Source organism: Schistocerca americana, chromosome 5 (assembly GCF_021461395.2).
Source record: "Schistocerca americana isolate TAMUIC-IGC-003095 chromosome 5, iqSchAmer2.1, whole genome shotgun sequence".
Taxonomy (NCBI): domain Eukaryota; kingdom Metazoa; phylum Arthropoda; class Insecta; order Orthoptera; family Acrididae; genus Schistocerca; species Schistocerca americana.
In genome coordinates this window covers 211,927,193-211,949,289 of record NC_060123.1, presented here as the reverse complement: position 1 = coordinate 211,949,289, position 22,097 = coordinate 211,927,193, and the positions used below count along the sequence as shown (strand labels likewise).

General features: G+C 42.9%; 1 protein-coding gene across 2 annotated transcripts in view; it reads left to right on the top strand.

The window, feature by feature from the left end:
• LOC124615533 (V-type proton ATPase 116 kDa subunit a1) overlaps positions 1–22,097 on the top strand; it is a 656,071-nt gene that overhangs the window by 134,857 nt on the left and 499,117 nt on the right. For both annotated transcript variants that reach the window (XM_047143497.1, XM_047143496.1), the window contains exon 2: positions 981–1,050. The gene's annotated coding sequence lies outside the window, so the exon portion shown is untranslated. The remainder of the gene's footprint in view (positions 1–980; positions 1,051–22,097) is intronic.

The window sequence follows — 22,097 nt, the reverse complement described above, 5'->3', positions numbered from 1 at the left end:
GCTTATTTAATTTACGAAAGGCATAGAAGTGTTCAAGGATGATAAAGTCGTTTTTCGCTCTTTATTGTGCACCTCGACGTATTACGAGGAAACACAGAGTAATTTTTCATAGTCATCACCACTTAATAACGCAAAAGATAGCACAAGTAAAAAGGTATTGCTGTGTCCTGGCGTTTTCTTTGCAAAGAAATCCTGAACGACCTCATCTGCGTCGCAGAAGCATCGGTGGCACTTCGGAGGATGTTTTAGAAGACATCCATTTCCCCGTTCTGTCCATATTCTTCCTCTCCGACATTGGAGTAAGCCAAGACCAAGTTTTAAATCGTTCAGATTCCCGTAACTGCCGTTGTGTGATCGCCTTTGCTGAATGTGTACATACTCGTATGGGCGTGCGAGGAGGACTGGTCAATATTCAGCGATAGGACATAAACGATCATTCGAGAAAAAAAAGTGTAGTAAACATGTGCTCTAAACTTCATACCTTAAGAGCCAGGAGCGCGTCGTGACTCTTCTATACCGTGGACCAAATCTTTTCTACTGCAAGCTCTTTGCTTTGCATATTGTGGGAAGAGGTAGTATGGGGCAAAACGAGAAATAAATACCTAGTGAACATGGATTCTAAGAACTTATGAGCACTTGTTCAGTAGAAGAGATGTGTTTCACACTATCGAAAATGAAGTAGTGTTGATGGCTCTGACGGCATGCATTTTAGAGCCCATGTTTACACGACGTCCATGCTTCGAATAATCGGTCCCAAGTTTCGATCATTCCTCCTGGAATACTCTATGTAATTCGTCCCACAAGTAGTACCGATCTGCGAAGCGTCTTTTGTTACTCTGCATTTTTTGTATGTTTATTATAGAAGCAACTCTTAACTTGCTTCTTTCCTCTTGAATGTACAGGTATGCAAAATAAAAACGTAATAATTAAAATTTCTGTTTGTGGGTTATTTCGTTACTTACATTAACTTTTTTCCACAGGTTTCGAATGTAACGAACGGGGCCGCGTCATTTAACATCACTCTACCTAATTCTTGATCCAAGCTCGGAGGTAAGTACGTTCTGTTTGTACAGCGATATTTTCGTCAAGCGTACGTTTTATACTCTTATTGTAAGTAAACATAAAAATCAACTTAGCGTCTGTGTAAGAAGCTTCAACAGTGTATCGCCAGTCGCAAACAGGAAATTATAACACGTTGAATGCATTTCACGTTTTCTTGGGCACGTTTTGTTTGCCTTATCAGGAGCAGGTTGGTTATTTGGGAGCAACTAGAAGAGAACAGTTTCGCATTTTTTAGAAATTTGCTTAAAGTAAGTAATAAGTAAAGAAAAAGACAAATCAAATAATTTTCCAAATGTGTCTTCATATGACATATGAGAGGTAATGTGATTAAAAAAACACGTGTACTTGCAAGAAGTTATAGTGAATTTATTTGACTACTTATCATATTTAATTAATTTAATTATTAGTCCAAACTTATTTACAACTATCGACAAGTAAATGAAGAAACGCATAGTTTTCCTGAAAATGCATGCATGTCGTGATTTGCCAAATCGCTTGTACGAGCAATCTGATAAGGTACCCGGAACTACTTTGCACCTCGACGCTTTGAGCTGCAGACACAGAGGCAGGTCCCAATTGGCAGTTAACCTGCGGATCGGTGAGGCGTTGCTAATGTAGCAAGAACGAATAGTGTACATGCAAAAAATTTTTAATATCACAGAATTTACGCTAGTATTACAAAAATCAAGGTTTCAGCTGGAGTCGAACCGTCGCCTCATATGAAGTTCGAACGCTAACCACTTTTTTTTCGTTCTGTTCGGTATTGTTGGTATCTGGCCGTAACGGGCGTGACATGACATGCCTTGAAGTTCGTTATTCATCTCTTCACTCAGTGTTATTATTATTATTATTATTATTATTACAGAGACCAGCCAGCCTTCTGACCGAAAACGCTGAGCTACGATGCCGACTCCACTTGACCAAATAGACGCGTAAATCTTCTCTTACCATTTTCTCGGAATTGCCACAGTAGTGGACCTTACTACTTGCATATTATGTTGTTCAAATGGCCTACCAAAGGCGTACAAAGTTTGAAGTGAATCCGTGATCCCTGTCAGTAATATACGAGGATTGTCCAGAAAGTAAGTTCCGATCGGTCGCGAAATGGAAACCACAGTGAAAACCAGAAACGTTTTATTTGCAACAGTTAGGTACACCTACCAACTACTTCTCTACATAGTCGCCGCTCCATCTTCGAGCTTTGTCATAGTGTTGTAATGACTTTCCAATATCCTCGTCTTAGAAAGCAGCCGCCTGTGCTTTCGGCCAGTTATCTGCACTGGTCTGCAGCTTATTGTCTGTGGAAAAATGTTGTCTTCATAGCCAGCGCTTCTTGTGAGCAGATATGAGACTCAGGGGGAGCCAATTACGGATTGCATTGTGGGTGATCTAACACTTCTCATCGGAAACGCTGCAGGAGCGTCCTCATTGCCCCTGCAGTGTGCGGCCGAGAATTGGCATGAGGAAGGTACTACTCGACAGTTGTGTTATGTGGCCTGCATGACACAGGAGACGCTATTCCCTACACATCTTTACGTGCTCACTGTTCACTCAAATCTGAAAAGAGCGACGCGACACGATCGACGGGCATAATAGAGACACTGCCCAACACATCTGTGCAAAGCTTTACCGGATTTTGCCAGTGGTTTCCATTTCGCAGCCGATCGGAACTTACTTTCTGGACAACCCTCGTAGGTCCTTTTTCAAACTTATTTTACTTCCGCGTAACATAGAAGGTGAGTCAGAACGATAGGTGCATGTTTTGAGGGTGACTGTGTTAGTCATCCTGCCGGCCGAAGTGGCCGTGCGGTTAAAGGCGCTGCAGTCTGGAACCGCAAGACCGCTACGGTCGCAGGTTCGAATCCTGCCTCGGGCATGGATGTTTGTGATGTCCTTAGGTTAGTTAGGTTTAACTAGTTCTAAGTTCTAGGGGACTAATGACCTCAGCAGTTGAGTCCCATAGTGCTCAGAGCCATTTGAACCATTTGTTAGTCATCCTGAACAAAAAACATCTTATGGACATAGTCCCTATTCCGAATGTCTTCCGAGATAGAACACAGTAAATATCACTTTTGTACGTTTTTCTTGAATAACTCGAAAATAGCACACTCCAGCGAAAACTTGCCGTAGTACAAAACTGAACTACACTGAACCTCCTACAAAAAAGGTTCTAGTCACTGTTTCTCTAGGATTAATAGTTTGAGCGAAGGGAGCGCGAGAATATTGTAAATCTCACACGTCGCGCATGCGCTGTACCTTAGGTAGTTTTTGTAGGCCAATTTCAGTTTGTCTCCCGACTTAATAGACCAAAGTGTCCTGTATCAAACTGTTCGTCTCAGCTTCCTCTACACGAATGACAGTGTTTGAATACTATAGAAAATAAATAACGATGTTCATTAAATGTGTCTCATCTCGGAAAGCATTTGGAATAGGATATGTGTCCATACAAAGTTTTTATTGGTCAGAACCACTAATACTAATTCCTCAAAGCATGTACCGTTCTTCCTGACTCTCCATGTGTAAAGATAATGTCTAACAAAATTTTATTTCATTGATTCAAGCACGTACAGCTGCTATACACGTTGGCTTTTGAACCATTACCGCAGCATGGCTATTGTGATTCCGAATCATTGTCGGACCTGTTGGTCTGGCTGTGAAGCTGGTGTCTAGGAACCGAAAAATCGGAGGATCGAATCCCGACCGCATCAGGGATTTTTTTCAGTTTTTAATCACGACTTCACTTCTCACCGATGTGCTGATTTACCAGGAACGATACTTCATTCAGATTCCACGTTAAACTGTAGGGCCTCTTTCCCCAGTAGGAGTGCTGGGGAAAGGGAGAGGTTGAGGGGGGGGGGGGGGGGTAATGGTACTTGTATTACGTAACCATTACGGCAGCTCAACTTAACCACTCGATACCAGCAATATTCTAATGTGTTTCTGTAAAGTAGTTGACATATTTCTGAGACAACATTCAGATTTGATTTCATTAATGTAGAGGTACTTTGATACATCGATATGTTTGTATTGCAATGATATTATTCTTATGTGTATTCTTTCTTTTGTCACTATGATCTTTGACGTACTTGTAACTCTGATTTTTGGGCGCGTAAGCGATTATTAGTTAGTTGTTAGAGAGTCGGACCTTGAGAAAGTCAAGTCTTGGACGTCATGTTGAAAAGACGCATATTGTAGTCAGCTTATAAAATGTGAACTTTAACAGTGAGGAAGATGTTTTCAAGTATGTTTTGTATTGTGAAGTGATGTTTTGTGTGTTACGTGATATTGCAGCAAAAGTAATAAAAAAAGAAGAGTAACTTAAATTCGGAGTGCTGATTATTTTTTACATCACCATTGTGCTAACTTTCAAAGGTCTAATCTTCAAGAATGGTTTGTGAAACACATCTATAAAACTTTTGAATATCGCAGAATAAAAAGCTAGGCCTCTTTGCATCCGAGCTTGGAATCATCACCACCTAGATTTTCGACGATTGAGCCATGATTTTACAACGAGACCAGCATGGAAATACGAAAAGATGAGTGCCTAGTTTGTTTATTGTTATATGAAATGACTTTATTAACTGTTCTCTAATGACACCTGCCACATAATAACTTTGTTGTTGCCCGAAAACGCAGTATTTAGCAGCGTGAGTAACCCCACAATCATTATTAAATTTTGACCTTTGTTGTGGTAGGGTTGTTAGAGGGGGGAGGCGAGGAGGAGGGGGAGGGTCTCAGGGGCACCCTAGTCACCAGAGTGAATCATACGAAATTACTAGGGCTATTCAGAGCGTAAGATCCGATGGGTCACAAAATGGAACAACAGTGAAAATAAAAAAACGTTTTATTTGCAACAGTAAGTAATACCTTTCAGCTACTTCTCTACACGTGCTCCGACTTAGACATCTGTCGTAGCATTGTACGAGCTTCCCAGTACTCTCGTCACAGAAGGCAGCCGCCTTTGCTTTCGGCCTTTTCTCTGTGCTGGTTTGCAGTTCAGTGTCTGTGCCAAAATGTTGTCTTCATAAGCAGCAACTCATGTGAGAAGAGATGAACATCAGAGGGAGCCAAGTCGGGGCTGTATGGTGGGTGATAAACACTTCCTATCGTAAACGCTGCAGGGGCATCCTCATTACCCCTGCAGTGTGTGGCCGAGAATTGTCATGAAGAGAGCTACGTTATGTGAGGTAGCATGAAATCAGGCGCACCCACAATTAGCGTGAGACACTGTTGTTCTAGACATCTTCATGTGCGCACTGTGTGCTCAGAACTGAAAAGAGCGACATGACGTGGTCGACAAGCGTACTAGGCACAATGCCCAGCACATCTTTGCAAAGCTTCAACGGATTTTCACTGTCGTTTCCATTTCGCGACCTGTCGGACATTAGTGTCCGAATAGCCCTATTATTATTATTATTATTATTATTATTATTTATATTATTATTATGTTTAATCACCATCAACAATAATACAAGCCCTCTATAATCGACACTAAGGATAGGTTTGGAATTTTAGCCAGGACAGTGGCACAAAAAATGGTTCAAATGGCTCTGAGCACTATGGGACTTAACTTCTGAGGTCATCAGTCCCCGAGAACTTAGAAACGCACATCCATGCCCAAGGCAGGATTCGAACCTACGACCGTAGTGGTCGCGCGGTTCCAGACTGTAGCGCCTAGAACTGCTCGACCACCCCGGCCGGCCGACAGTGGCACACTCTGTTAATGTGTTGACCAGGAATTTTACATTACCAATTCGCGTCGCCTTATCAGTCAAATATTGGCAATGAGGATTTTTTTTCTCCACCAAGAATCATACCAGCTACGTGCGAGTGGAGCGCCAATGCACAATTGCGCGTTAGTGGCTGTAGCTATGCAGGCAGATAGTATCGTATACTTGGATAGAAAACGAAAATCGCCGAAAATCCACTGTTCGATTTCGTTACGTCTTCATTGGACTTGAGCTACGACTGCAGTAGCGTAGAAGGAAGAGTTGCTAGTATCTAAGCTGGTACTATACTTACATCTTCATCTATCCAAGTACATGACAGGTAATTTTCATTCGATCACGTATATCGGTTTCTTTCTGTTCCATTCACGAATGGGGCGCGGGAATAATGAGTGCTTTTTCGTTCTTTGGGAGCGATTCGTAGGGTGCTCTAGTATCTTCCTCAGTCTTTGGTGTTTCTTCAGACTCTGTAAGCAGGTCTTCGCGGGATAACTGACATCTGTCTTCTAGTGCCTGTCGAAGTTTTTTACCATTTCCGGGTCGCTCTTTCGTGACGTAAACTAATCTTTACCTACGTAACCATTTCCGGGAAGGTGCACCTACACTATTGCTACATATTCTATAGTAATGTTTCTCCAGCATTCGGGTGTTTATCAGGTAGGCCTGGCCGTGGCAACGAATTCAGGAAGATCGTTCTGGGATCGGAATAGGTCAGTGTGGTCCGTATGAAAGGGTAATGGAGATGAGCTGAAACTTTAAATGGAAATATTTGTAAGAAAAATTATGTTTTTGCGAACTCTGTTGGATATATCTACAGATGCGGTGTTCGAGAAAGATTGTACGAAAGTACTGTTGATTCTATCGTTTATGTCGCAAAGGAATAGTGACAACGAGATAACAGTGATTGGGGCATGTTCTGAGATACACTGTGGTGACAAAAGTCAGGGATAGCGATATAGTTGTATACATATGGCAGTAGTGTCGTGTGCACAACGTATAGAAGGACAGTACATTGGCGGAGCTGCCATTTGTACTCAGGTGATTCATGTGAAAAAAACGTCCTACGTGATTGTGGCCGAATGACGGGAATTAAGACTTTGAACGCGGAATGGAGCTTGGAGCTAGACACATTGGACATTCCATTTCGAAAACCGATAGGTAATTCAGTATTCTGAAATCCACAGTGCCAAGAGTGTACCTAGAATGCTAAATTTCAGGCATTACCTCTCACCACCGACAACGCATTGGCCGACGGCCTTCACTTAACGACCGAGAGCAGCGGCGTTTGTATAGAGTTGTCAGTGCTAACAGACAAGCATCACTGTGTGAAATTACCGCAGGAATCAGTGTGGGACGTACGACGAACGAGTCCGTTAGGGAGGTGCGGCGAAGTGCGGCGTTAATGGACTACGTCTGCAGACGACCAACGCGAGTGCATTTGGTAACAGCACAGCATTGCTTGCGGCATCTCTTCTGGGCTCGTGATCTCATCAGTGGGCCGGCCGTGTGGCCGAGTGGTTCTAGGCGCTTCAGTCCGGAACCGCACTGCTGATACGGTCGCAGGTTCTTATCCTGCCTCGGGCATTGATGTGTGTGATGTCCTTGGGTTAGTTAGGTTTAAGTAGTTCTGAGTCTAGGCGACTGATGAACTCAGATGTTACGGCTCATAGTGCTCAGAGTCATTTGAACCATTTGGACCATATCCGTGGTAATATAGACGACTGGAAAAGCGTAACCTGGTCAGATGAGTCCCGATTTCAGTTGGTAAGAGCTGATAGTAGGGTTCGAATGTGGTGCAGACCCAACGAAGCCATGACCCAAGTTGTCAACAAGTCCGTGTGCAAGCTGGTGGTGGCTCCATAATGGTGTGGGTTGTGTGTTCATGGAATGACGTGGGTCCTTTGGTCCAACTGAACGGATCGCTTACTGGAAATCGTTATGTTTGGCTACTTGGAGACCGTTTGTTCCCAAATAACAATGGAATTTTTATGTATGACAGTGCATCGTGTCACCGGGTCACAATTGTTCGCGATGGTTCGAAGAATGTTCTGGGCAATTCCAGAGAATGGTTTGGCCACCCAGATCGTCAGACATGAATCCCATCGAATATTTATCGGACGTAATCGAGAGGTCAGTTCGTGCACAAAATCCTGCACCGACAACATTTTCTCAATTATGGACGGTTGTGGGGACAGCATGGCTCAATATTTCTGCATGGGACTTCCAGCGATTTGTTGAGTTCCATGACTTACGCCACTACAGGCTGTATGTTTTTTTCGCTCGCTCCACAGGCGATTGGGATAGAACAGGGAGCCACTGACTTTCATACAATGTACCCTTCGAAATGTAAATTGTGCATTCTCTTGTAGAGTATACGTGCACATTTAGTTCGAGACATCCCAGTGGACATGCAGTTGCTAATGCAGATTTGATCGACTGCCTGCTCGAAGTCAAGAAAATCCTCGTCATGTGTATGACACAACGATGAATTTTATATTACCAACCGCAGGTGTCTCTCTCTAAATGACGAATCTTCTGCTTCTGGCCGGTCCATGGAATGAACGCTGTTGAATTCTAGGTTATTTTCTGCAAGGATAACTTCAGAATGCTATTCTGTTAGTGATCAAGCGCTGTGAAATGCAAAGTAACGTTCGTTCGAATACAAAGTAGGACCGATAGTTCTTTTTTTGTGTCTGCAAATTAATATTTCATTAATTAGTGTAGCATGTGACTTACTGTATTTCGACGAACTTTTTTACGACTCGAGAAACCGCTGTTCGACATCACTCGATGCCGGAGTTCCGCAGTGAATGTTTGTCACAGAGTTATGCGGCAAGTGAAAACGGAATAATTTGTTCTTTAATCTTAAACAGCATCTGTTTCATGTTTGACGTAATTCGGCGATAGCTTTTAATTTTGACAGACCCTGAACATTAGACTTGCCGTCATGCCGCAACAGAATACCTTGTTGATTCTCTGAGACGTGCTTCGACATAGTAAGAATACCGCAGAAGTAAAAAGTAATTGATGAGCTGATGTAACATTAATGAAGTTGCAGCTCGCGCCATAACAAGGAGGCGAACAGAATAACGACGTTGTTGCTTCAGTACACCCGAGGGTTATTCGGAAAGTAAGGAACGATCGGTCGCGAAATGGAAATCACAGTGAAAATCCGATGAAGTTTTTCACAGGTGTGTTGGGCAGTGTCTCTAATACTCCCGTCGATCGCGTTACGTAGTACTTTTTAGTTCTGACCACACAGGGAACACATAAAGATACCTAGAACAGTAATGTCTCGCGCCAAGAAAATTCTCAGCCGTATTCTGCAGGGGCAATGAAGACGCTCCTGCATAGTTTTCAGTTGGAAATGTTTGATTACCCACAATACAGCCCGTAATTGTCTCCCTCTGAGTTTCATCTCTGCTCACATGAACCGCTGGCTATGAAGACAATATTTTGGCGCGGAAAATGAGCTGTAGGCCAGCGTAGAGAGCTGGTGGAAAGCACTGGCGGCTGCCTTTTATAACGAGGGTATTGGAAAGTTGGTACAACGCTACGACAAACGTCCTAGTCGGATCGGCCACTATGGAGATAAGTAGCTGGAAATTGTAGCTAACTGTTGCAAATAAAACAGTTTTCCACTTCGCGACCTATCGTTCCTTACTTTCCGAATAGCCCTCGTATAAACAGATGATTATAACGCCGAACTTTTCCTGCTGTGAGAATTTTTCATGAGGTTGCTTACAGCGATACAATCACATGCTTCAAACAATTTTTTCAAAATTTTAGATTACTCTAAACTGTGGAATCAGAAAGACAATGAAAAATATGATTTTTATTTAAGTTAGCCTTCAGGAATTTCGAAAGACTCAAGTCCTCCCGTTTTGTGAAGACGCCCACCCCACATCAAATGCTACATCTAAAACACATGCAACCGAAGCAAATAATGGGGAACACAATACCTTAAAAACGTACGTTCGCATTTTCTGCTACACCCTCTCCCATCCTCTCGACTGGTGAATCTAACGCACTAGGCTTAATTTTGTCACTTGAATATGATATAATGTACGTATTTTTAAAGTTTCTGCCGCTATTTTAAGGCAAAATGACAGCAGCAGCACATATCTTTTTACGTCGCACTACGTGACACGAAATGAAGTCACGGCAATATTCTGTACGTCAGGACCCTCGGACAGAAAACTGAGGTCGAGGTGGTTGCCCATACCTGTCCCAGCTCTCCAGCACCTATGGTACAGAAAATGAACAAGGCCAGTTCTTGACACAGATATATATGGAATTAAAAGTTCGTCTTGTTCGTGCCACCTAAATGTAAAGATTGTCTGATTTTTGTCCATTATATATATTTTTTTTTTTTTTGAAAGTCTGAAACTGTAAAAACAGTAGGTTTGTTTATAAATAAAGTTTATGCTATCGGTCACGATTTTCTTCTATTCATATTTTACACGACGCGTTTCGGGAAATAATTTTCATTTTCAAGTGTGTATTTCTTTGTACTAGCCACATAAATTTTTACATATAAAATCGATAACTAACTAAAAATGCGCCTTTTTAACATGTTTCAGTGAAATCAACAAAAGAAAGCAGGACCCCACACATCAAAAACATTACGTAAAAATGGCATAGTACAAAGAAATTATAGACTTGAAAATGGGAATCGTCCCCCGAAACGCGTCGTGTAAAATATGAATAACAGAAAACTGTGACTGTAGCAGTAAAGATTGGTGCTATGATCTGATAGTAAAGAGGCAGTCAAATGAAAAAAGGAAAAATTTGGACGATTGCCTACGGAATCATGATTGTAACGGAGCGCGCTCCTCTCCTTGTGAAACAATTCAACGGCCACAATGTCTTTCTTCAGGGCGGGCCCACGTGTTGCTGGGCTTGTTTCGACTACGCTGCAGAACTTTCCCTGGAGAGTCGTTACAGATCTTCCGTACAGTCCCGTTCTCTCCTATGCAATTTCCATACTTTTGGAGCCCTAGTCAAAGACGTTCGTGCCGTCGACGTGCTTCGAACGACGGGGTGCACGCATGGGTACCATCATGGTTTCTTAGGCAACCGCAAACATTTTTCCATGAAGCCATTGATCGTCGTGTGTCACAGTAGAATAAATACACTGAAACGCCAAAGGAACTGGTATAGGCATGCGTATTGAAATACAGAGATATGTGAACAATCAGAACACGGCGCTGCAGTCGGCAACGTCTGTATTAAGACAAGTGTCTGGCGCAGTTGTTGATCGGTTCCTGCTGCTACAATGGCAGGTTAACAAGATTTAAGTGTATTTGAACGTGGTCGGCGCATGAACGATGGGACACTTCATTTCCGAGGTAGCAATAAAGAGAAGATTTTCCCGTACGACCATTTCACGAGTGTACCGTGAATATCGGGAATCTGGTAAAACATCAAATCTGCGACATCGCTGCGGCCGGAGAAAGATCCTGCAAGAACGTGACAGACGACGACTAAAGAGAATCGTTCAGCGTGACAGAAGTGTAACCCTTCCGCAACCCGCTACAGGTTTTAATGCTGGGCCGTCGACAGCGTGCGAACCATTCAACAAAACATCACCGATATGGGCTTTCGTAGCAGAAGGCCCACTCGTGTACCCTTGATGAGTGCACAACACACAGTTTTACGCCTCGACTGCACCCTTCAGCACCGCCATTGGACTCTTGATGACTGGAAACGTGTTGCCTGGTCGGACAAGTCTCGTTTCAAATTGTATCGAGCGAATGGACATGCACGGGTAATCGAGACAACCTCATGAATCCACGGACCCTTCATTTCAGCAGGGCACTGTTCAAGTTAGAAGCTTCTGTTATTGCTAATAACTAGACACCAGTGCCTACGAACTTTAATTTGTACGCTAAAGCACTGAAGATGATCATTATGTGACCGAAAATCGATTTTGCTGGTAATAAGTCATCAAAAGTATGGCCAACGCTGACCTTCCTTCTAATTTTACTTATTATATGGTCGTTGTCACACAGCACTCTATGGAGTCACCAATCAATAACTGTTCAAGTTGGTGGAGGCTCTGTAATGTTGTGGGGCGGTTGCAGCTGGAGTGACGTGGGACCCCTCGTACGTCTAGATACGACTCGTGACATCATGTCCATTGTGTATTCCGACGGACTTGGGCAATTCCAGCAGGACAATGCGACACCCGACACGTCCAGAATTGCTACAGCGTGGCTCCAGGAATACTCTTCTGAGTTTAAACACTTCCGCTGGCCACCAAATTCCCCAGGTATGAACATTATTGAAAATTTCTGGGATACCTTGCAATTTGCTGATCAGTAGAGAACTCCACCCCCCTCGTATACTCAGGATTTATGGACGGCCCTGCATGTTTCATGGTGTCACGTCCACTCGGCACTACTTCAGACATTAGTCGAGTCCCTGCCACGTCGTGTTGCGCCACTACAGCGTGCCGAGGGAGCCCCTACACAATATTAGGCGGGTGTACCAGTTCCCTTGGCTCTTCAGTGTATATTAACCATCATGGTGATAACTTTTGAAATAATGAAGTTTATATCTGTCTTCTATCTGTCTCGTTTTCATTTCACTGCCCCTCATACTTACACAAAACCTTTTATCGTCCTTGTCATAGACCAACGCTGGTTGGGAGTATGAAACATTATCTCCAGGCCAAAGAAAATGCTATTAACCCTTACAGGAAACTAATGGTTCAGTTCACGATTCGCGAGTGGAGTAGATGAGTGCTACAGTAAATTTTCAGCGTCTGTATTAATCATACGAGACAGTGTGAATGGGTATAGGAAAACCGAATGTTGCGGAAACTGAGCAAGAACCGCTAACTGGCAAGTGTTTTTGTACTTTTTACACTCTCATAAACATATACGCAGTATCTTCCCTGTAGTGGTCAGAGAGACCTTGCGTTGTGTGGCCTTCCCACAGTCAGTTACGCAATGGCTGTCGTAAGAACTGTGTCGGGGAAGAACAGTTCTTTCTCACCTTGCTTAATTAAGACAAGAGTGTTTATCCTGCATTAATTTTGCTTTGTGTTTCACAGACGTATGTAACCGAGATAGTTTTCACGATAAAATTTCTCATCAGGCGTTTGATGCGTCTGCTCACCCAGGATTACTAAAATTTAGTTTTAACTAGAAATTGAAATAAATTACTGGAAGGAAAACTGCTAAAATTAACTGGAGCAAACGGCCATTGTTAATGGCGGGTGCATTGTCGTTAGTGACTAAACTGACTTTTAGAAAATTCGTGTGAATTTTAGAGAAGATTACCTCTTTTAATACCACCATCAATTTTGCGGGGCCGGAATCTGTAATTTACGGTCGAAATGGAATCATAGCTTGGAGACTGTGGCCAGATCATTTAAGGCTCCGCGCTTGCATTCAAGTTTGCAAAACGCTTCGTGATGATCGGCTTTTAATTTCAGGGATGCTGTAGGCAGTTGCAAATGTATAAATGGCAGAATACTAATCCGTTTAGCTCGTATTGGTCATTGGATCAGATTTGTCTGCATAAAAGGAGGATTAATTACTGATACACACGGAACGCATATACAATCCCCCATATCGGTCTAAAGGCTAACAGATTATATATATATATATATATATATATATATATATATATATATATATATATATATATATATATATAGAGAGAGAGAGAGAGAGAGAGAGAGAGAGAGAGAGAGAGAGAGAGAGAGAGAGAGAGTGTGTACAAATGCTGTTCACTTACAAAAAAAATGCTCCATTTGGCTCTGAGCACTATGGGACTTAACTGCTATGATCATCAGTCCCCTAGAACTTAGAACTAATTAAACTTAACTAACCCAAGGACATCACACACATCCATGCCCGAGGCAGGATTCGAACCTGCGACCGTAGCGGTCGCGCGGTTCCAGACTGTAGCGGCTAGAACCGCTCGGCCACTCCGGCCGGCTGTTCACTTAGATTCTAAAACAAAAAAAGTATTATAGTCGATCGCAGTCAGTCACACGCTGACTGACACTATATCTCTCAAAAATTATTTATGGAATAATTACATTTCACAAAATAGACACAAGTCATTTAGCTTGGAAGTTTTTACAGAAATAAATACATGAGTGCACATTTTTGTGCTTTTCGTCTTTTTTGCGACGTTAAGTTTACATAATATTACGTGGGTCTGACCATAAAATGCTTTACATTCCGCATGATCCTGGTTCGCATCCTTATCTTGGCCTGCACTCTGTTTATCTTCATACAACAGCTGCTACCTCGGTTTACCCAACCCAACGAACGTCGTTCCGCGGATCCTTAACGAATGGGTTCCGTTTAACTGCCGCGTCATGAAGTTACGGAACTCGCCTCTGTGCTGGTTGATCGTACCTGGTTCCACTGGACCGGATGTAGGTAAACTTCTTCAAGAAAGGTGATCTGTTATCGTCTGCTTGAGGATATAAAAATTAATGGAGTTGTCTTAAACACGTTGCAGAGTAACAATAGGAAGACCACATGGAAAGCTGAGTTTTTTCACACCAGCACCGTTGATGAGTCTCTATTGTGATGAAGCCTACATTTATATTCGTGTCAGTTAGTTCCTTCTCGTGATAATGAACTTTGTGGTGTGGTCCTCCTCCTCCTCCTCCTCCTCCGCCGCCGCCGCCGCCGCCACCACCACCACCACCACCACCACCACCCCTTCGCCAAAATCTTTTCTTTAACCGTTTCCTGCGTTATCACCATTGCCGATGCTTCCGATTATGGCTTGGGAATAAGTCAGAAAATGCACGAAAACTGTACAGGACATATTTTCTTAAGTGCAGCAAGTTCATACTTCACATACTTCATTCGAACTACGGTTCACGTATTATGATTGATACGTGAAGGCTTGATAGTTGGTATGTCATTACCATATTAAAATTAAATGTTGTAGCTATCAACGGTTCTAATTACCTAATCACAACTGCGCTCTTTTATAAAGCTCGTTTTTAAAGCATTAATCGCCCTCTGTGATGGTAATGTGCCAGCCCTGGTATTATACTGATATACGTTACTAAATTACAATGGTCAAGAAAGATTATTAGCGCTATCTGACTCAGAATGAAGCATTAACAGTGGACACGCAACGCATACCAACATATAATTAAGCGCAAAGGTTAATAAAGTTAGCATAACTCGTTACAGGCTCTAATGCGTAAGTAAACAGATTCAGCAAAGCAACAGGTGTGACTATCTCGTGCCAGCTTCACGCTTCTTGCGACCCGCACTGCAATAGGGGTGTTTCCCTGGCTACTGTCAATCTACTCACAGTGGACGCAGTAGCTAAACTTTTGAATGACAACACTCAGTAACACTTCCGAATTTACTATAGTAAAACGCTTACAATTGATCAGGTTACCTCCCATTCAGAAGGCTGTTGCACGCAGCGACTGTTATATTGACTTGTAAACAATAGTTTCAGCTATCAGTCGTCCTTCTGAAATTTTATTGGTAGATCTAGATTTCAGCTAGTTCATTGAACTGTGAATGAAGCCCGACCAACAGGCATTACATGCATTGATCAAAAATGATATTGCATTGAGAATGGCTAGTTTCTAGCTGACATTTATTATTTAGAAGCTTATAATTCAGTAATGCAATGCTGGCACTCTCAGCAGTCCAGTGTTCGCAAGCGGCAGCCTATCTAAAGCTTCAAAACGGCTAACTGTCTTCAAAATACTTTGTGACACCTTAAATTCTCTCTCTCTACCCTTACCTCATGGTACCTTCTCCTAATCATCAGTCATAATGCACTGTATTATGCAAAACAAACAAACGAAGTGACCAGGTTGGAAATAACTGCCCACTATGTACAATTAAAATAAATACATAGAGCTTCAGCTAAAAGACAGCATAAAGTTACAGTTTCACTGTGAGAAGCGTGAAGATGTTTATCTTTAAACACAATCTTGCTGATTGGAATAACAATGCGATATCATTTTCAGTCAACTGAAATAAACCTGAAAAATGAAGCAGCAACCAGCTTTTCGATATTCTCTCATGGTCTATAGCACTGCGTATAAATAAACGTTCGCGAGAACCAGTCGGCACATGGACACAAATTCTAGGCCTGTCTTTATGGATTCTTCCGTAACTTCTTGGTAGAACAATTCCATATTTAAGGTTTAATAACAAGTGCACTGTTTTTGCCAATAATCCGAAATCTAGTTAGAAATAAACAGAAATCAGTAGAAAAAAAACAGTGGATTTGTTATTCAGCCTTCAAATTCTCGGCCTGTTGTTTACATCACACGGTGGCACAGAAACACGCCACCTGGAGTTGTCTTACCAGTAATCAGAAGCATCGTTACAGTAATAAAGCATCATAGCTCTCCGACGGAAGAATAATATGGTTCAAATGGCTCTGAGCACTATGGGACTTAACGTCTGAGGTCATCAGTCCCTAGGACGTAGAACTACATAAACCTAACTAACCTAAAGACATCACACATATCCATGCCAGAGGCAGGATTCGAACCTGCGACCGTAGCGGTCGCGCTCTTCCAGACTGTAGCGCCTAGAACCGCTCGGCCACCCCAGCCGGCAGAATAATTTCATGAGAATAGTGTATCTATGTCCAGATCTCTCTCCAGCTACTTCCGGGTCTGCGTGCTGACGAGTCCTCTCCATTTGGCTCGGTCCTCCCACCACTTTTCTTCTTCCACTCGCTGCCAGGTCACACCTCTCCTTTCCACAGATATTCTCACTCTTATTTTCCACCGTGTTCTTGGGCGCCCTCTAGGTCTTTTTACATCCATCTTTAGTTCTTCCATAATTTTGGAGTGTCTCTGCCCATGCATATCCTTAACATGCACATACCATCTTAATCTCTCTTATTCAATTTCTTCTCTCATACTTTCTTGTTTAAGGTCCTTTCTAATCTCTACATTCCTTACTCTGTCCATTCTTGTCTTTCACTTAACTGCTCTGAGAAATTTCATTTCCCTGCTTGCAGTCCCTTTCTGTCATTGTCCATGTTTCTCCACCATAGGTGACGATTTTTTGTCATCAGTCTACTGACTGGTTTGATGCGGCCCGCCACGAATTCCTTTGCTGTGCTAACCTCTTCATCTCAGAGTAGCTATTGCAACCTACGGCCTCAATTATTTGCTTGACGTATTCCAATCTCTGTCTTCCTCTACAGTTTTTGCCCTCTACAGCTCCCTCTAGTACCATGGAAGTCATTCCCTCATGTCTTAGCAGATGTCCTATCATCCTGTCCCATCTCCTTATCAGTGTTTTCCACATATTCCTTTCCTCTCCGATTCTGCGTAGAACCTCCTCATTCCTTACCTTATCAGTCCACCTAATTTTCAACATTCGTCTATAGCACCTCATCTCAAATGCTTCGATTCTCTTCTGTTCCGGTTTTCCCACAGTCCATGTTTCACTACCATACAATGCTGTACTCCAGACGTACATCCTCAAAAATTTCTTCCTCAAATTAAGGCCGGGATTTGATATTAGTAGACTTCTCTTGGCCAGAAATGCCTTTTTTGCCATAGCGAGTCCGCTTTTGATGTCCTCCTTGCTCCGTCCGTCATTGGTTATTTTACTGCCTAGGTAGCAGAATTCCTTAATTTCATTGACTTCGTGACCATCAATCCTGATGTTAAGTTTCTCGCTGTTCTCATTTCTACTACTTCTCATTACCTTCGTCTTTCTCCGATTTACTCTCAAACCATACTGTGTACTCATTAGACTGTTCATTCCGTTCAGCAGATCATTTAATTCTTCTTCACTTTCACTCAGGATAGCAATGTCATCAGCGAATCGTATCATTGATATCCTTTCATCTTGAATTTTAATCCTACTACTGAACCTTCCTTTTATTTCCATCATTGCTTCCTCGATGTACAGATTGAAGAGTAGGGGCGAAAGGCTACAGCCTTGTCTTACACCCTTCTTAATACGAGCACTTCGTTCTTGATCGTCCACTCTTATTATTCCCTCTTGGTTGTTGCACATATTGTATATGACCCGTCTCTCCCTATAGCTTACCCCTACTTTTTTCAGAATCTCGAACAGCTTGCACCATTTTACATTGTCGAACGCTTTTTTCAGGTCGACAGATCCTATGAAAGTGAAAGTGTCTTGATTTTTCTTTAGCCTTGCTTCCATTATTAGCCGTAACGTCAGAACTGCCTCTCTCGTCCCTTTGCTTTTCCTAAAGCCAAACTGATCGTCACCTAGCGCATTCTCAATTTTCTTTTCCATTCTTCTGTATATTATTGTTGTAAGCAGCTTCGATGCATGAGCTGGTAAGCTGATTGTGCGAGAATTCTCGCACTTGGAGCTCTTGCCGTCTTCGGAATTGTGTGGATGATGCTTTTCTGAAAGTCAGATGGTATGTCGCCAGACTCATATATTCTACACACCAACGTGAATAGTCGTTTTGTTGCCACTTCCCCCAATGATTTTAGAAATTCTGACGGAATGTTATCTATCCCTTCTACCTTATTTGACCGTAAGTCCTCCAAAGCTCTTGTTTTGACTTTCCTGTATGCTGAATCTGTCCTTCCGACAATCATATCTTTTTCGATGTCTTCACATTTTTCCTGTAGCCATTTCGTCTTAGCTTCCCTGCAGTTCCTATTTATTTCATTCCTCAGTGACTTGTATTTCTGTATTCCTGATTTTCCCGGAACATGTTTGTACTTCCTCCTTTCATCAATCAACCGAAGTATTTCTTCTGTTACCCATGGTTTCTTCGCAGCTACCTTCTTTGTACCTATGTTTTCCTTCCCAACTTCTGTGATGGCCCTTTTTAGAGACGTCCATTCCTCTTCAACTGTACTGCCTACTGCGCTATTCCTTATTGCTGTATCTATAGCGTTAGAGAACTTCAAACGTATCTCGTCATTCCTTAGTACTTCCGTATCCCACTTCTTTGCGTATTTATTCTTCCTGACTAATGCCTTGAACTTCAGCCTACTCTTCATCACTACTATATTGTGATCTGAGTCTATATCTGCTCCTGGGTACGCCCTACAATCCAGTATCTGATTTCGGAATCTCTGTCTGACCATGATGTAATCTAATTGAAATCTTCCCGTATCTCCCGGCCTTTTCCAAGTATACCACCTCCTCTTGTGATTCTTGAACAGGGTATTCGCTATTACTAGCTGAAACTTGTTACAGAACTCAATTAGTCTTTCTCCTCTTTCATTCCTTGTCCCAAGCCCATATTCTCCTGTAACCTTTTCTGCTACTCCCTCCCCTACAACTGCATTCCAGTCTCCCATGACTATTAGATTTTCGTCCCCCTTTACATACTGCATTACCCTTTCAACATCCTCATACATTTCCTCTATCTGTTCATCTTCAGCTTGCGACGTCGGCATTTATACCTGAACTATCGTTGTGGGTGTTGGTCTGCTGTCGATTCTGATTAGAAAAACCCGGTCACTGAACTGTTCACAGTAACACACCCTCTGCCCTACCTTCCTACTCATAACGAATCCTACACCTGTTATACCATTTTCTGCTGCTGTTGATATTACCCGATACTCATCTGACCAGAAATCCTTGTCTTCCTTCCACTTCACTTCACTGACCCCTACTATATCTAGATTGAGCCTTTGCATTTCCCTTTTCAGATTTTCTAGTTTCCCTACAACGTTCAAGCTTCTGACACTCCACGCCCCGACTCGTAGAACGTTATCCTTTCGTTGATTATTCAATCTTTTTCTCATGGTAACCTCCCTCTTGGCAGTCCCCTCCCGGAGATCCGAATGGGGAACTATTCCGGAATCTTTTGCCAATGGAGAGATCATCATGACACTTCTTCAATTACGGGCCACATGTCCTGTGGATACACGTTACGTGTCTTTAATGCAGTGGTGTTCATTGCCTTCTGCATCCTCATGACGTTGATCATTGCTGATTCGTCCGCCTTTAGGGGCAATTTCCCACCCCTAGGACAAGAGTGTGCCCTGAACCTCTATCCGCTCCTCCGCCCTCTTTGACAAGGCCGTTGGCAGAATGAGGCTGACTTCTTATGCCGGAAGTCTTCGGTCGCCAATGCCCCTAGACCACGGGGGTAAGTAATAATAGTCTGTTCTTCAAATATGAGTGCAGTACAAAACATATCTCATGGCTCCAAGATACACACTATGCCTCTCCACACAAGGACTACCACCAGGACGAAAAAATGAAGAAGAAAGGCTGGCATTCTTTTCGAATCAGAACACATGCCGTCAGCTACCGCCAGGCCCTGTGATTTGTTGAGAACCAGTAGAACACCAACGTTTCCGATGCAGTGAGCATGCACAGAGTTTACGAATGAACCACGATTTATGTAGCTAGTGAGAAAACAGATCAACCAGTAGCAGCCACCTTTCACGATGAGGTAATGGTACTGAAGCAGGAAACTTTCCTAGATCTGTGTGTTACAGGAAGGTTATTAATAATTTTAAAAAAGGATGGCGCAGCCACGTATTCTTCGAGCTAATTACATATTTCCGAAGATTATCCATATGGTCAAACCTTACTTGGTAGCTGCTGATATGGTACAGTGGCTAGCGGTTTTTGAAAATATGGGAAGATGGAATGCATTAGTTCACGAGCATAGTGCGAGGGACGTTAAATGAATAATGCAACACATTTTATTTCTCGGCCGATTTCGGTTGAAAAAATACGGAATTTGTTGTGGGTAATCATGGAATATTTCTGCTTCAGCCCATATAGTTTCATGAAGTTCCAATAAGTGACGGCACTACACGTAGCCTTCAAAATGGCCTGTGTATCGGAGGTGCGATCCAAGCACGGAGCCATCAACGAGTTTCTTTTGGCGGAGAACCAGAGCATCGTACATATTCATAGGCGCTTGCAGAATGTCTACGGAGACCTGGCAGTGAACAAAAGCACGGTGAGTCGTTGAGCGAGGCGTGTGTCACCATCGCAGCAAGGACGCTCAAACCTGTCCCATCTCCTGCGAACCGACCGCCTCAGACAGAGGTGACTCCTGCAATGTTGGAACGCGGAAACACTCTCAAACAAACACCTCGCTGCTCAATTGGACGTCACTGGTGGTAATACTGGGACACTCGTCCAACATTTGGTCTACTCAAAGGAATGTGCCAGCTGGGTTCCTCACCGCCTAATAGATCATAGCAAGCAACGAAGGCACATCAGTGCGGAATTGCCTATGCGTCGCGAGGCTGATCGCGACAATTTTTTGTCGAACATCGTCGCAGGCGATGCAACATTGGTTCATCACTTCGAACCGGAAACAAAACGGCAATCCATGAAGTGGCGGCACACCATCTCTCCTCCGAAGAAAAAGTTCAAAACCGCATCCGGTGAAGACATGGAGACGATCTTCTTGGACTCTGAAGGGGGGTTATTCTATCTGATGTCATCTCCCATCGATCAAATCTGAAGTGTATTGCGCAGCCCTCAGGAAATTGAAGAACGACTTCAGCATGTCCTTCGCCACGAAAATGCAGACTAACTTCTCGATCACAGCTCAAGGTCTCACACATCAACGCACATGAGAGGAACTCACAAAACTACTAGAGGAATACACCAATTCTACAACATGACACATAACATGTTAATATTGTTAATTTACACCTCTTTTCGCATTTCTTGGAACTTTCATATGAAAAGTTTTTTTGTAGAAGTTAATACCTCGAGGACAGAAAAAATTACCACGATTCTGGGCTAATCACAGAGTAATCAGAGAAGGGAAATAAATACGGTTGAGTGTTAATAATACACTGAAGCGCCAAAGAAACAGGTAAAGCCATGCGTATTCAAATACAGAGATATATAAACAGACAGAATACTGCGCTGTAGTCGGCAATGTCTACATAAGACAACAAGTGTCGGGGGAATTGTTAGTCCTGTTATTGCTGCTACAATGGCAGCTTTTCAATATTTAAGTCAATTTGAACGTGGTGTTACAGTCGGCACACGAGCGATGGGACACAGCATCTCCGAGTAGCGAAGAAGTGGGGATTTTCCCGTACGACCATCTCACGAGTGTGCCGTGAATATCAGGAATCCGGTAAAACATCAGATCTCCGACAAAGCTGCGGCCGGAAAAAGAGGCTGCAAGAACGGCATCAACGACGACTGACGAGAATCGTTCAACGTGGCAGAATTGCAACCCTTCCGCATATTTCTGTAGATTTCAATGCTCTGCCGTCAGTAAGTGTCAGCGTGAGACTATTCAACCAAACATCATCGAAAGAACATTCATGTACCCTTCATGACTGCGTTACACAATGCTTTACGCCCGTCAATACTGACATCGGATTGTTGATGA